This window comes from Neofelis nebulosa, chromosome 8, assembly GCF_028018385.1.
Source record: "Neofelis nebulosa isolate mNeoNeb1 chromosome 8, mNeoNeb1.pri, whole genome shotgun sequence".
In the NCBI taxonomy this organism is placed as follows: domain Eukaryota; kingdom Metazoa; phylum Chordata; class Mammalia; order Carnivora; family Felidae; genus Neofelis; species Neofelis nebulosa.
The window spans coordinates 15,593,878-15,607,272 of NC_080789.1; the positions used below are offsets into that span (position 1 = coordinate 15,593,878).

The 13,395-nt window shown below is 34.8% G+C and overlaps 1 protein-coding gene across 2 annotated transcripts in view; it reads left to right on the forward strand.

The window, feature by feature from the left end:
- The window catches only part of CRY1 (cryptochrome circadian regulator 1), a 95,616-nt gene that overhangs the window by 49,774 nt on the left and 32,447 nt on the right, over window positions 1–13,395 (forward strand). The gene's annotated exons all lie outside the window — the stretch shown is intronic.

The following is a 13,395-nucleotide window of genomic DNA, read 5'->3' on the forward strand; positions in this document are numbered from 1 at the left end:
TATCCTTTGTATGAGATTAGACTCCTCTATAAAATTAGAGTTATATATTCCTTGAAAGTTTAGTAAAATTTTTCTGTAAAACTGACTGGCTCTTATGCCTTGCTTGTAAGATTTTTAACCACTGATTCAGTTTTTAGTGGCTATAGAACTATTCATGTTCTGTTTTTGCTTTTGAGTCAGCTTTGGTAAGTTTTAAATTTCTTCTTGAGTCAGTTTTAGTGAGGAATTTATCCATTTCATCTAAGTGTTTAATTTATTGGCATAAATTTGTTCATATTATCTAATTTTCTGTTTAATTCTGGCAGTATCTGAGATTATATCTCCTTCTTTGTTCTTAATATTGCTTATTTTGCCTTCTCCCCTTTTCCCCCTTAATTATCTCTTCAAATAATAAATTTTGGCTTTGTTTTATTATGCATTTGTATTCTGTTCACAAATTATGTTATCATTTCTTTCTATTTCTTTTTTTTTTTTAGGATTTATTCTGTTTTGCTAACTCAATTTCAAGTCTTCTAATAAAGCATTTAAGCCTATACATTTTCTTCTAATACCACTTTTTTTGTTTTGCATTCTTCACATTCTAGATATATTTTCTTCATTATCATTCAGTTCTAGGTATTTTCTAAAATCCATTATGATGTTCTTTGTCCCATAAATTGTTTAGAAAAGTGTTTTTTAAATTTCAAGATATAAGAAAGTTACCAATTGTTTTAAATTTAAGTATGGTGTTATAACCTAGTATAAGGCCATTTTTTCATAAATATGCCATGTATACTTGAATATATATTCTTTCCTTATTAGGTATAATTGTATTCCGGCTGCTGTATATACTATGTCTTTGGTTTTGTGTGGTTTCAGTAGGATGTGTCTAGATGTAGATCTGCCGTCTCTGTTTCTTAACTATCCCTCTCTAGATCTCTGCCCATTTCTATCTGTTCTTTATTTCTATCTTTACTTCCCCCACCATCTCTGTCCTACTCCACATCTCCTAACCCATGTCCCTCTCTTTCTTATCCGATTTGGGATTTATGACCTGCTTGAATTGGTACTTGTAGCAATTCCACATAATTCTCAGTCATCTTCAGGCCTCTCATGCTGCAACTCACATTAAGTTCTTGTTTCTTTGAGTATTTTGTGATTATTTGATTAAGTTTTGATGGAACTTTTTTTGTGTGTGGAAATTGAGGCATGGGTATGAATCTAGAGAGGATTTGTAATTTCTTTTAACAGTTATTTGAGATCACAACCAATCTGGGACCCCTTTAAATGCAATGATATGCTTGAGGTGTTAGGACCACTTAAACTCCATGAATTGGCATTGAGATTATACTTTTGGGGAGAAGGGGAGCACAAGTTTTGTTTTTTTTTAAATAAGTTTTAAAAAATAATTTTAGATGTATAGAAAATATACAAAGGTAGTACAGAGTTCCTATGTTTCTGTACCCAGTTCCCCCTAATATTAACATCTTATACACTGTCTTATAAGTGCTAACTAAACTCCAGACATTATTCAAATTTCCACTGATTTTTTTTTCTATTCCAGAATCTGTTCCAAGATACTACACAGACATTCAGTTATATGTCTCCTTAGTCTATCCTCTGTGACAGTTTCTCAGGTTTTTCTTGTTTTTTTTTTTTTCTTGATGACCTTTATGATTTTTGAGCACTGGTTATGTATTTTGTTAACTGGCCTTCAGTTTAGGTTTGTCTGATGTTTTTCTCATGATTAGACTGGGGTATGGGTTTTGTAAAAAAATTCCACAGTGTTAAAATGTTTTTCTTATCACGTCATGTCAGGATGTACAGGATATCGACCTGATGTGATGTTTACTCTGATTATGTGGTTAAGGTGGTGCTTGCCAGGTTTCTCCACTGTAAAGTTACAGTTTTATCCCTTTCCATTCAGGAATGGGAGATTTTGTTTTCTCTCAACCCAGACTGAGCAGAGATAGTCAAGTTTCCTTGTTGCCCTATGCTGTAACTTGAGCTTTATGTCTTATTTATTTATTTATTTATTTATTATTTTTATTATTCCTATTTTTAATCTGTATTTATTTTTGGGAGAGAGACAGAGTGTGAGCAGGGGAGGAGCAGAGAGAGAGGGAGACACCTAATCCGAAGCAGGCTCCAGGCCTTGAGCTGTCAGCACAGAGCCCGACGTGGGCCTCAAACTCATGAACTGTGAGATCTAGACCCGAGACTAAGTCGGATGCTCAACCGACTGAGCCACCCAGGTGCCCCTATGTCTTATTTATATTTGAACTATGGGTGGAGCTTTTTGAAGCCCAGATTTATATTGAGGGTCTGTTATTAGCTTCCTCACTTGGGATGGGCCTTAGGCTTTATCTCCATCCTTCTCAACTTGTATTAGCTTCAGGGTTTCCAGTGCTCTATAGAAATCCTCAAGGTTAAAACTGACCTTAGTAACCTACTTAACCTCTTATGACTCCTTACTTTTGGGGCAGTCCAGTGAATTATGCTTAAAACTTTTCTTTTGTTGCTGTTTGTTAGTTTGTTATTAGCTATTTCTGTTAGGGTATCTTAATCCAGTGTAGTGTCAGCAGTAAAAGTTGGTAGGTTTCTTTGACATTGATTTGGAATATATTTTGAAGTGTTAATACTGGGTATTAACTAAGATGGGTGGGGGACTCCATCTTAGTATTAGAAAGTGTGGTACTTGTAGTCATTCTACCAGTTGCCCCCTGCCCCACCCCCACATGTACACAATTCCTAAGAATTCCTTGATTTAACTGCCTTGATTGTCTTTTCATATTTTATCCTCTGATCAACACCTGTTAATTCCAAACTCTGTTCAAGTGTTTTCTTCCTCATGCCCTCCCATGTTCCCTTTTCCCTGACTCCACAGACAGAGTTAGATTTCTTCTGTGTTGCCATAAAACACCACTAAGAAAGTTATCATGTGGTAAATATATATCAGTGTTGGTTTACATATTATGGTAGATGTTATTACTGTTTACCGTTATTTGGTATTACTTCCTGCAGGAAGTTTATACCTTCAGCCTTCTTGAAGCCTGGCTTGACCATGTGACCTGCTTTGACCAGTTAAATGTGAACAGAAATGCCTTGGCTGATCTGCAATAGATGTATAGCATGAATGAAAAATGAACGTTAGTTATTTTAAAACACTGAGCTTTGTCACCTCAGTGTAAACATATTCTTTCTTAAATGACACGCATGCCTGTCCCCCATATTAAAGGCAACAAACTGTATTCTGGCCATCTTTTTTATGTCCTTAAAGCTGTCAGACTAGTTTTCTTAAAACGTTTTAGCAGTAGCATTATATAGTGGAAAGAACATGGGTTTGGGATCAGATATATTCAAATTAAAATTTTTACTTTATTGTGTAGCTGAGTTACTTTAGAAAATGTCCTTGATGAGTTTCAGATTCATTACTTTTTATTTATTTATTTATTTTTTTTCAACTTTTTTTTTAATTTACTTTTTGGGACAGAGAGAGACAGAGCATGAACGGGGGAGGGGCAGAGAGAGAGGGAGACACAGAATCGGAAACAGGCTCCAGGCTCCGAGCCATCAGCCCAGAGCCTGACGCGGGGCTCGAACTCACAGACCGCGAGATCGTGACCTGGCTGAAGTCGGACGCTTAACCGACTGCGCCACCCAGGCGCCCCCAGATTCATTACTTTTTAAATGAGATAGCTTGTAAAGTTGTTGGAAATATATAATACATGTAAAGTACCTAGTACAAATATTCAGAGAATGTTCTTTTCCTTTCATGTTTTTCATTTCTCCATTGACTTTTTTTTTAAATTTTTTTTTTTAACGTTTATTTATTTTTGAGACAGAGAGAGACAGATGAACTGGGGAGGGGCAGAGAGAGAGGGAGACACAGAATTGGAAGCAGGCTCCAGGCTCTGAGCCACCAGCCCAGAGCCCGACGCGGGGCTCGAACTCATGGACCATGAGATCATGACCTGAGCTGAAGTCGGACGCTTAACCGACTGAGCCACCCAGGCGCCCCTGTCTCCATTGACTATTGACTCAAGTCCTAAAATCCCATTCTGCTAATTAAGGAATCAATCCCATTACAGTTGATACAGTTGATAAGATACCTAGGAATAAACCTAACCAAAGAAGTGAAAGACCTGTACTCTGAAAATAAAAGAAAGTAAAGATGACACAAAGAAATGGAAAGACATTCCATGCTCATGAAGTGGAGGAACAAATATTGTTAAAATGTCTACTACCCAAAGCAATCTACACATTCAATGCAATCCCTATCAAAATACCAACAGCATTTTTCACAGACCTAGAACAATCCTAAAATCTGTATGTAACCAGAAAAGACCCCAAATAACCAAAACAACCTTGAAAAAGAAAAACAAAGCTGGCAGCATCACAATTCCAGACTTCAAGTTATATTACAAAGCTGTAATAATCAAAACAGTATGGTATCAGCATAAAAAGAGACACATAGATCGATGGAACAGAATAGAAAACCCAGAAATTCATGCAAACTGTATGGTCAATCTTCCAACAAAGCAGGAAGGAATATCCAATGGGAAAAAGACAGTCTCTTCCACAAATGATATTGGGAAAACTGGACAGCAACATGCAAAAGAATAAAACTGGACCACTTTCTTACACCGTACAAAAAAAAAAAAATTCAAAATGGATTAAAGACCTAAATGTGACATCTGAAACCTTAACAGTCCTAAAGGAGAATATAGGGAGTAACCTCTTTGACATTGGCCTTAGCAACTTCTTTCTAGATAGGTCTCCTGAGGCAAGGGAAATAGAAACAAAAATAAACTATTGGGACTGCATAAAAATAAAAAGCTTCTGCACAGCAAAGGAAAAAATCAACAAAACTAGAAGGCAACCTGTGGAATGGGAGAAGATAATTGCAAATGACATATTTGATAAAGGGTTAATATCCAAAATACATAAAGAACTTATAAAGGCATCCCAAAAATGAATAATCTCATTAAAAAATGGCAGAAGACAGGAACCGACATTTTTCCAAAGAAGACATGCAGATGGCCAACAGACATGAAAAGATGCCCAACTTCAGTGATCAGGGAACTACAAATCAAAACTACAATGAGATATCACCTCATACCTGTCAGAATGTCTAAAATTAAAAACATAAACAACAGGTGTTGGCAAGGATGTGGAGAAAAGGGAACCCTTTTGGACTCTTGGTGGGAATGCAAACTAGTGCAACCACTGTGAAAAATAGTATGGAGATTCCTTAAAAAGTTAAAAATAGAACTACTCTATGATCCAGCAATTGCACTACCAGGTATTTATCTGAAGAGTACAAAAATACTAATTAGAAGGGATACATGCACCCTGATGTTTATAGCAACATTTTGTACAATAGCCAAATTATGCAAACAGCGTAAGTGTCCGTTGCTGATGAATGGATAAAGAAGAAATGGTACACACACACACACACACACACACACACACACCGATACACAATGGAATATTATTTGTCCATAAAAAGAATGAAATCTTGCCATTTGTAATGACATGGATGGAGCTAGAGAGTATAATGCTAAGTGAAATAAGTCAGAGAAAGACAAATACTATATGATTTCACTCATACGTGCAATTTAAGAAACAAAACAAATGAGCAAAGGGGAAAATAAAGGGATAGAGGCAAACCAAGAAACAGACTCTTAATTATAGGGAACAAACGACGGTTACCATTGGGGAGGTGGGTGAGGAGGTGGGTTAAATAGGCGATGGGGATTAAGGAGCGCACTTGTGGTGATGAGCACCAGGTGTTGTATGGAAGTGTTGAATCACTATATTGTACGCTTGGAACTGATGTTACATTATATGTTAAATAACTAGAATTTAAATAAAAACTTGAGGGGCGCCTGGGTGGTTCAGTCAGTTGAGCGTCTGACTTCAGCTCAGGTCATGATCTTGCAGTTTGTGGGTTCGAGCCCCAAGTCGGGCTCTGTGCTGACAGCGCAGAGCCTAGAGCCTGCTTCAGATTCTGTGTCTCCCTCTCTCTCTGCATGCCCCCACTCACACTCTGTTTCTCTCTCCTTCAAAAATAAATACTAAAAAAAATTTTTTTAAATAAAAACTTGAAAAAAAAATCCTTTCTCTTGCTTTCATTAATGTATTCATTTGGTCAGTCATTAGAGAAAAAAAAATTTTTTTTTTAAGTTTACTTATTTATTTTGAGAGAGGGAGAGAGCATGAGCGGGGATGGGGCAGAGAAAGAGGGAGAGGGAGAATCTCAAGCGGGCTTTGCACTGTCAGTGCAGAGCCCAGTGTGGGGCTCAAACTCGTGAAACTGTGAGATCATGACCTGAGACAAAATCAAGAGTTGGACACTTAACTGACTGAGCCACCCAGGTTCCCCTACATAAATATTTCTTGAACTTCTATATGTCATGCATTTTCTAGGCACTGGAAAGTAGTGAACAAGATCTAGTCTTAGTCTTAAAGGAGGTTACAGTCCAGTGGCCAGTAATTCTCTCTCCCTATCTCTAGCTATTATAATCATATTAATATTGCAAGGCCTCTTTCTACCATCACCATATCTTTGAAATTTTTGCCTAAATTTTTCCCCATCTCAAAAAGAGAAATCCAGAAGTGATATCTCCCTCTTGACTTTTTGAAGCAATGTAACGTTACCCATATGTGTCTCCTACAATATATGTCACATTCATCCTGGCAGGTTCTATTATATTTTCAAGTTTCTTTTCTAGATTTTCAGCTCCTTCCATATTGGACATGTCTGTCACTTAATCTTGTTGTATCCCTCAAATCAATGAAACTGTGTGAATAATGAATAATATCACTCCTTAGGGGTGTTTTAGGAATTTGTGGGGGCATTTTTGTTCATCACAATGAAGTAATTAGGTTACTAGTGGAATAGTGAGAAGAGGCCAAGAATGGAAGACTTCTTGCAGTGTTCATGATAGTCTCTCAAATAAATCATTGTCCTGAATCCCAGTAACTTTCAAATATTCTACTAGATGTTTCATGTAAATGAAAAACTTAGAATTCGTTGAATGTAGAGCCTAAATCCGTTTTGTATGTAAATGCTAGGTATTTTTATGAAATTTTAATATATACTGAGTTTTCCTGGCATACATTTATCACCTATTTAAAGAAAGATTGTACTTTGTTTTGTCCAGAATTTTACTAAGTCTTGCTCAACATTACATTAAATCATGTCATCAAAGGCAATACCACTCATGGTGTGTGAGTCACTAATAATACAGCTGTATCAGTCTGTTTTTATAGTTGTTGAATTTACAGTGATTCTAGATGTAGGTGTAGGCATACGACTAATTCATTCTCTTTTGTCATGCCTAGATATTTACATTTTAAAGTGTGTTATTTCTATTTAAAATATAAATGACCTTCCTTTAATTTCTTCCACATATTACAGTAAGCATTGTATTAATGGTTTAACTTTGTATATTTAGATATGTTATATTATCTATAAATGTCTTTTTAATTTTTATTTAAATTTCAGAATTTAAAAGAGGGCATTAAAAAAGCAACATTGTGTCATGTTATAAGTTCACTGAGTTATGACCATTAGAGCCTGGAATTAAAAAATTAAAATTTACTTTAAAAATATATATTTAATCTGTATTGAACATTAAACTATTCTCTTTAGGGAAAATGTGTATCACAAATATTCTGACAATTTGAATAATGATTAAGTTAGATGAAAGCACTAAAAATTTGTTAACAAACCAGAAAAAAAAAACATGTAAACTTGATTCAGTTTATAGACAGACAAATTGCTCCTTTATAATTTAAAATTTTTCTATAGACTTTGGTTAATGACTAAGACTCTACTTGTTTTCTTTATTATAATTAATATATCTAGAACTTTAATTTTAAAAATTTGACTATGGTTTCATGCAGAGGACAGGAGAAGATTGATCTTAATTTATATTCTTTAAATTAGTTTTTTGGGGTCAGCAATGAATTGTTTTGATTTAGATCTAAGTGTAGTTTTCATCTTTGAGCATATGATAAGTATATTTTATAAACTAAAGTACAGAACCAGATGGTTTTATTCTGGTATGATACATGTTAATTTGTATGCTTTGTTTTCAACAACCATGGGATTATGTTGTATCTCATCATTGCCTTTTTTGGACTATTTTATAGACAGAACTAGCAATTCTAGTTATATAAAGCTGTTCTAGCACAGGCTAGAAAGTAGGTCATTGTGACGGGGAGTATACCAAACCGCCCACTGGTTGCTATAGCAATGACCTACTTTAAGAAACTATTTCTGTTGATTCATGTTGAAATCATCTGTTGGAAATGGTATAAGGAAACTCACTGAATGTAATTTTTTTCTAATAGTAATAAAGTAGTGGTCTCTGGAAATTTTTTTTAAAAAATCTTTAATATGTTTAAAGTAAAGAAGTATATTTCCTCACTTGACACCTTTTCTATTTATTTTGAAGTGATGCAATTAGTAATGTAATTATATAACAGGAGAACTGTACTTATATATAGGTAATACAATTATACAAAGAGATGTGATGAATTTTACTAATGTTTGGCCTATAAAAACCAACCTGTTGCATGTAGTTAATAACTTTATTAACTGAGTCCTGAATGAGTATAGTAAGATGCCATTTTAGAGAAGATCTGAAAATATGTTCCTGTTAAAAGTGTACCCTGTGTATTTTCAATGTATTATATTGAATTGCTCCATTGAATATTGGATGCCTGTTCTAAGCCATATGCATTTATAATATATAAGGGTTGAAATTGGTGTGTTCTCTGGAATATACTGAATCTGAACTCTGACAGAACCTACTCTTCCCAGTTAAGCATAAAGGATGAAAGGTTAGATTTTACATAGCACCCTTTCAAGTAACATTATCCCTTCAGCACTGAAAAGAAATCTTCCATGTCAATGAATTGATATTTGAACCTAGGATATTGGAGGTTTTATTTTATGGTATTATCAATGAAGAATTATATACTTAAAGGTTAGTTGATATACAGATGTATATGTATGGTGGAATTAAAAGGATGATGTGGTATTTTATATAAATATTATCTATCAATAGACAACTGGGCTGGTTCCATGGTTTGGTTATTGTAAATAATGCTGCAGTAAACAGGGGTGCATGTAGCCCTTTGAATTAGTGTTTTTGCACTAGGTAAATACCCAGTAGTGCAATTACCAGATCACAGGGAATTCTGTTTTTAACTTTTTGAGGAACCCCCATATTGTTTTCCAGGGTAGCTGCACCAATTTACATTCCCACTAACAATGCATAAAGGTTCCTTTTTCTCCACATCCTCGCCAACACTTGTTTCTTGTGTTTTTGGTTTTAGCCATTCTCACAGGTGTGAGGCGATACGTCATTGTGGTTTTGATTCTGTTTCCCTGATGATGAGTGATGTTGAGTATCCTTTCATATGTCTGTTGACCATCTGGCTGTCTTCTTTGAAGAAATGTCTATTCATGTCTTCTGCCCATTTTTTAAATTGGATTATTTGTTTTTTGGGTGTTGAGTTGTATCAGTTCTTTGTATATTTTGGATACTAACCCTTTAATGTCATTTGCAAGTACCTTCTTCCATTCAGTAAGTTGTCTTTTAGTTTTGTTTGTTGTTTCCTTCACTGTGCAGAAGCTTTTTATTTTGATGATGTACGAGTAGTTTGTTTTTGCCTTTGTTTGCCTTACTCCTGTTATATATTTATTCATTCATATTTGCCTTGTCACTGGGAAAGATTTTAATCAAACCTTTGTTCCAAGTCACATTCAGGAGAAGTTATGAGTCCAGAACAATTCTACATATAGATGTAGGCATCCAACTAATTGTCTTCTGTTGTCATGCCCAGATATTTACATACAGAAATATGTGTTACTGTTTTTTGGAACTATAAATTATTCCCAGGGGAAAATAGTGGTACCTTATCCTTAATGAATATCTACCATGTGCTAGTAATTCTGCAAGATGATTTTATAATGTTTTTCTAATTTTTTCAACAGTTGTAAAAGACAACTGTATTATTTTTTAAATCCTATTTCTAATCTTTCTAACAGAATATATGGATCACATGATGATATTTGTTTGGCAAATGTAGAAACCAAAACGTAGGTTAAGAAACCTACATAGTTAGGAGTGAGACACAGATACTAATATGAAATCCATGAGAAGAAGAAGGCGATATGTATATATGATAGTTACAATGTAAAGTATAATGTGAAAGTTTCTCTAGAATGAGGTCCATATGTCCTTTGATAATTTAGAGGATGGAGAAATCACTTTCAGCTGGAAGACTGAAGATTAGTAGGATACGAACTTGAAGAGATGAAAATTGGGAAAGGTATTCTATGCTGAGGGAAATTCATGGAGCACATTACAGGAGAGTGGATGCATAGGGAAAAGAGTAGTTTTGTTTGGTGGGAATGAAGGAAGAGTGGTAAGAGATGAACCTGAACCCTAAGTGAGTGGCCAAGCAAAATAATGTGTTCTAGGGAATGAATCTTTGAAGACCTTTGTACAGGAAAGTGTGCCTCAGAAAGATTTGTTGTGGTGTATAAAATGGATTATTAAAGTGGGAAAAGATTGTTGGTACAAAGATGTATTTTCAGGCATTACAGTAAATAAATAATGCCAGCAAGAGATAACAAGGGATAGAATTATTATACCAAGAACGGAAGTGGTAGGAAGGAGGCGACAAAAAAAATTAGATAACACTTACATAACTGTGCTTACTATGGTTCAGGCACTGTTCTGAGAGCTTCACATATATTAATTTAATTCTCACAACATGCTATGATATAGGTCCTATTACTATCCCTGCTTTACAGATAAGGAACCTCCCAGGATTAATTAAAGGATAGTAATTTATCTGTAGACTTGTTAAATTATGTGACATCTGTGTAATGGGATACTATGAAACCATCAAAATTGATGCTATAGAAGTATGTCTATTGCTTTGAGAAGATTCACTATTAAACCATGTTTATAGTAAATACAGTATTTGTTTTACTCTGAAGGAGTGTATGTTCGTTATCAATTTTATACCTTTTATGAAGTTAAAAAAAACATGTTTCTCTCATCATCACTCCCCCCTCCATTCCCACTCCTCAAAAGTAGCTATTATTAATAGCTTGGTAAGTATCTTTCCAATTATTTTCTTATGTACATATAAGTAAATACATGCAAAGCAGATTTTATTTTATCAAAATAAAAATCAAAATATATTTATGTATATAGTTTCAAAAGTCACAGTGCAAAGGTACTATGTTCTTTTTTAAAGTACCTATATTTGAGTCCACTGTACTTCTCTAATTTTTTTTTTTTTTTTATTTTTGGGACAGAGAGAGACAGAGCATGAACGGGGGAGGGGCAGAGAGAGAGGGAGACACAGAATCGGAAACAGGCTCCAGGCTCCGAGCCATCAGCCCAGAGCCCGATGCGGGGCTCGAACTCACGAACCGTGAGATCGTGACCTGGCTGAAGTCGGAGGCTTAACCGACTGCGCCACCCAGGCGCCCCTGTACTTCTCTAATTTTTATGTGAAATCACAGTGATGGAAATAATATCCATGGAAGAAAAATATCATAATATGTAAGAGAAATATCATACTTAAATATATCTATTCCTTCGTGTTATGCAGTGTCAAAACTAATTATTTGGTTGCAAAACTTTCCCATTATAATACATTGCTTCAGTCCATATCATTCTGTACAATGTTTGGTTCATAAGGTATTTATTGAAAAACATTAAAACTCTTTATTCAGCCTGTTAACAAGAAAGGGAAAAATAATTTTACCCTTAATTCCTTAATTATTAATTAATCCAGGCTTGTTTGTTTTATGCATTAATCATGTTTTTTTCATTTTCCCATTTTTTTTCCCATCTATCATTGACCTGTTTGTACCATATGGAAACATTTACATACTGAAACTAGTGGTACAAAAGAGATACCAGGATTATCTCTGCCTTGGGTTATCCTTCCAGGACATTTTAGTTTTGTTCTGTTTAAATTAAGAAAAACAAAACTTAAAATTGCTAGTTCATTCAACTTCTTGATTTTTGATCTGCTACAGTGTCTAAAAACTCTTTAGACAAGCAAATACATAAAATTAGATGCTTTCTAGTAAACATTTATCACCAAACATGATAAATTACTCATAGTTATGGATAATTTTACAAAACTCAGGTGTTTTTGTATTGATATAACAATAGCAATCTTCTTCCTCAAAGTATTTGTACATTGGTAGTGGTAGGTTGAGATAGGGGTTGGTGTTAGAGAGGTGACTCCAATCCTAGACAGAACAGGGATGAGGTGAAATATAAATGTGAAGATAGAGGGGTTTGTTTCCTATTTGTTTAACGACAGTTGTGAGACTTCCTAAGATGATACAGTGGGAGTCCTTAAAAGTCTAGCACTGTGACACTCCACACCTGTAGACTCTAAATCCTAAATGACTCCCAAATGGTAAAGAGTATCAAACTTGACTAGTTATAGTGATGTCACTAATAACTATAGTTGTAAAAAATTAACAAAACTTTCTTGATGAATGATGGGATCAGAATGGGCAAAGAGAGCAAAATGATCTGAACTGAACACCTCCTAAAACAATAGTGCCTGGTAGCACTTTCTGCATTGATGGAAATGTCCTTCACCTGTGCTGTCCAATATGGTAGCTACTAGGCACACATGTGGCTGTTGAGGCCTTGGAATGTGGCAAGTGTGACTGAGGAACTGAATTTTTAATTTTGATTAAATATAAATGGCTGTATGTGCCTAGAGGCTACCATATGGGACAACACATTTCTGAAATGTGCCTTTTCGTTTTTATTAACTGTTCCTCACAAGTAAGATACAATCAGTATTCTCAGAGAACACATGGCTTGTGGAAAAGGCAGGCAAATACTTAACCTTAAGATCAAATACATAAAAGAAGCAGAGTGAAGAGAAAATAAGAAGTGTCCAGGAGAGAGGAATAGAATCTAAGTGAAATGTTAGAGACATTAACATGAGGTAAACAATGAGGTTGAATTTTCCAGGAGTGACATCTCTTTCAAATTTGCTAGACTGCCCCATTTCTTCACACTAAAAGATGCGTAGTAAGCAGTCTTCTGCTACTGCTCCAGAATTTCCCAGCATATCTATCATGTGTAAGCTTTGTTGGTACTTATTTCATTGAGAAAAATCTATAGCTCCACCTGCCTCATGGAATTTTTCTTTTTTTAATTAACCTGGCATTCTCTACACTCAGAGTTAATGCCACATAATTTAACATCTGTTTATTATCAGTTTCTTTAATTAGATAAGAAACTTGAAAATGGGCATTATGTTTTCTTTCTTAGATGATTACAGTATCCCTTAATATTACTCAAATTCTTAAGTTACTCACTTGCTCAGAGTGATTAA